The sequence below is a fragment of the Myotis davidii genome, unplaced genomic scaffold, assembly GCF_000327345.1.
Source record: "Myotis davidii unplaced genomic scaffold, ASM32734v1 scaffold715, whole genome shotgun sequence".
Lineage (NCBI taxonomy): Eukaryota > Metazoa > Chordata > Mammalia > Chiroptera > Vespertilionidae > Myotis > Myotis davidii.
The window spans coordinates 399,422-403,231 of record NW_006286586.1 but is presented as its reverse complement, the minus strand read 5'-3'; positions in this window follow the sequence as shown (position 1 = coordinate 403,231).

Here is a 3,810-nt window from a genome sequence, read left to right as displayed (position 1 = left end):
CAATAAGATTGTAAAAGATAAAGAAATCAAAGTAAAGAATAAAGGAAAGTCAAACGGTAGAATGAAATAGGAGGGAATAAATCAACTATATCCAGGCAATAAAACTAGGCACATTTTTTCAGTAAGTTTAATTTAGTAGCATTCTTTTTTAAATATATTTTTTATTGAGTTTTTACAGAGAAGAAGGGAGAGGGATAGAGAGTTAGAAACATCGATGAGAGAGAAACATCAATCAGCTGCCTCCTGTCCACCCCCTACAGGGGATGTGCCCACAACCAAGGTACATGCCCTTGACCGGAATCAAACCTGGGACCCTTTAGTCCACAGGCCGATGCTCTATCCACTGAGCCAAACTGGTCAGTGCTCAGTATGTTTAATTTAAACAAATTAATTCAAATTTCATTGTTTAGCTTTTCAAGAACAAACTATTAAAAATAAATGTTTAAATTCAGTATATTTAAAAACAAATATGAAGATATAGGGAGTAAAATAAAAAAGAAGTTCAGGATAGATAATAATGGAGTGAGAAAAAAAAGTAAAATATTATTAAGCACTAATTTGATGCAGGCCCTATTATAGGAACATGCGGATGATTTTTACCATCCTAACATGCCTTTGATTCATCCTCTACATTTCTGTCCATGGCTATATTACGGTGGTGTTAAGTGTGGACAATTTTTTTCTTACATATTGTCTGTAATATATTTATAGTAAATTCACTAAGGAGTAAGTTCACAAAGGAGCACTTAAATTAATATTAATTATTGTTCATTCTTAATGAAATATTAAATTATTAAATGCCAAATTTGGAAGACATTATAATCAGAGCCTCATATATTTCTTTTAAATCTGAGAAATCAGAATCCCAATGGTGAAAAATGATGTGTGCAAAGCCTACTGCTAGTGCCAAGCTTACCAAACCTGAAGCTGCAGTCTAAGCACTAAGTATAAATTGATTACATTTGGATTATGCTGGCTTTAGTAAGAGTAGCAGTTTTCGCCTACCATGATTTTTTGCTTGAAGTTCAAATATATATAAATGGATGATTGTATACTGCTTCAGCAATTCAAAGTTTGAAAATACTCACGTTGAGCATAATTTGAAAAAGCAGAAACACTAGTTTAGGAATATAATCTATAAATAATAATAAGAGCATAATATGCTAATTAGACCGGACAGCTGAAGGACCTTCCTGAACAACCTTCTGGACAAAGCCAGGCTGCGAAGGCTGAGCCCCTGCAGGAATTTCGTGCATCAGGCCTCTAGGGTTAGGATAAAATAGAAAAGGACAAGAATAAAAGAGTTTTTAATAAAATTTGGGAGAGATAGGGAAAACTAAAGAAACCTAAACTAATACCCTTAGGCCTCCCTTTCCATTTTTAGAAAGAGATCACTGGAATGCATGTAAGTCAGCTTGTGAAATGTGCTTTGATATGACTTATCATGAGCAAAATGAAGGCTTTCATTGAAGATCAGGGAGAAATGCCAGTGTAGCTATGAACAGTAGATTATGCATCATTTTCTAACTAAAAAGCCCATATTACTGTTAACAAGGGTCAAAAGAAGGCATCAGATATTTGAATATAGGAGCATTCACCATACCCCAAAATCCTCTTACTAAGCATTAAGGCATTCTGCAACAAGGTAAAACGCTCATTAAAGCTGTAATATGGATCCTGTAAAATTTCTATCAAGAAGAGAATGGTGATAAACTATCCAATATATTTTGGTATTATCATAAGATACAACAATGTAGTCGCTATTTTTATGGGCTGTGTTTGTTGTTTTATCTTTTATGAAAGCAGAACATTTGTTTTTAGGATTGTATCGGTGCTCTAGAAACCCGTGCTTTTCCTCTTTCTCCTTCCCTTTTACCCGTCCACCCCATTGTAAAACTGAACACTAAAATTGGTTCTTACCCTGCAACATGAACAGTGCGAATGAGAACTCAAAACTAATCCCCCATTTTTTGGATGAGATGTTAAGGATATAATGATCACTGCCTTCTTACACTCCTCACCTCTTTCAAGTCTTGTTCTTTTGAAAAACATGCATCTCCTGAATTCTTCTTATGACTTCTGAGTAAAGGAAACTGAACAAATGAGCATCTTCCTCTCCTGTCAAATAACAACTGATGAATAAATTGAGTATATTCAGGTACCTGTTAAGATGAAGGCAGTATTCAAATTGACACCTTTAGCCAAATTTTATTTTTGGTGCAGAGTTCTAAATTTACATTAGAAATATCTACCAGAAAATCAGCAAAGATATCAAAAGGGACCTTCATGCACAAGTGCTGGGTTACAGTGCCTAGATTCTAGAACATTTAAGAATAGGACTAAGGAGCATTGGGAAAATGGTAATAAAAGTAGTAAGAGAAATTTATTCCTGTGCCAATTACCTCACTATTTTATTATAATAGTTTGTAGTTTGTTCTGCTTTCTTGAGATTTTGCTCATTCTCATATTTTCAGCCACTGGAGAGCAAGCGGAGTCAACAAGTCAATCAATGCATTCAAACTCCGCAATCAGTAAGATCACACTCCGAAAACATGCTCCAACTTTGCAAAGGAGAGAAAGTCATAGCACATGTCCCTGTGGCTAGCATAAAGTAAAAGAATTGGTCTTCCCTTGTTTTCTGAGAATTTCCACTTTTATGATGGCTGTAGGAACATTAATGGAGTATATGAGGAGCTTTAAAATTAAGTTTCTCTGCAGGCTTACTAACTTTCAAAACTGAATGGGTCTTGAAAAGTCATCTCGTGACTATTTATCCTCATTGTACAGAAGACAGGGTCACCCATTTGAATTTCTATTTCCATTTTTTCTGAGTATAAAGTTAAAGAAAGTGGGCACTCTTGCTGAGAGAAATCTTAATTTCAATTACACTTCTTTAGTTTCAAAAGCAGTGTCAGTTAGCCACTTATTCATTTTTAAGAAGTGGTAGCTATTGAGCATTAAAGAGCACTTTGAATATGACAGACTCTAAAATAAATAAGCAAGTAAGCAATGCTTAGCTCTCTTCTTTTAATAGAAAACAGAATCAAGGTACCAAAACGGCATTTTTGCAAATAGATTCTGTAAATCCATAGTGAATATGCTTCCTACCTTTTAATATTTTCATTTAATAGAAGCAGAAAAAGTTCTGTACACTTTTCCTTTGCACAAATGGTTTCCTTTGTCCTAAATGTCTGCATTCCAAATCTTCATTTTACTTCCTTTTACATCATTGCTAGTGTGTGTAATTAAAGATATTGCTATGGAATCTCGGACAAGTGTGGATTTGCTTTGTTAACAGGGGAAATTTTAGTAATCATAGAACAAAGAGCTGAAGCTTATTTTCAATCTAAGAGAAAATATTGTGTCATAAAAAGGGGTATTTTCTTAAGGGTTCACCATGCAGCAATTAGCATCTACCTAGTACACTTACGTCGTATGTGTTAACAACCCTTTCAAAGTGAACCAGATTTTTGTCCTACAGAAAATATCTCTTCATTTTATAACCTAACCAAAATTTGGGTACATTTTATGGTAGAATTTTAGTCAGACTCTGAGACTAATTAGTAGAATTTTAAATGGATATTCTGGAATAGCGTTTTATATAAAAAAGAAAGTGATGTGAACCCAGGGCCCACTCTTGGTTTCTGATGCTATTGTCCATTGAAAAGAGTCAGCTCTCCTTGGAGAAATGACTGATTCTAGGACTGAGACAGGGGTTATGCAAGGTGAGACTCAAGCATCTTGTGGCGCCAGCAAGTAAGGCCGTGGTCAGAAACAAGAATGAAGATGTGTCAAAGAACACAGGAGCCA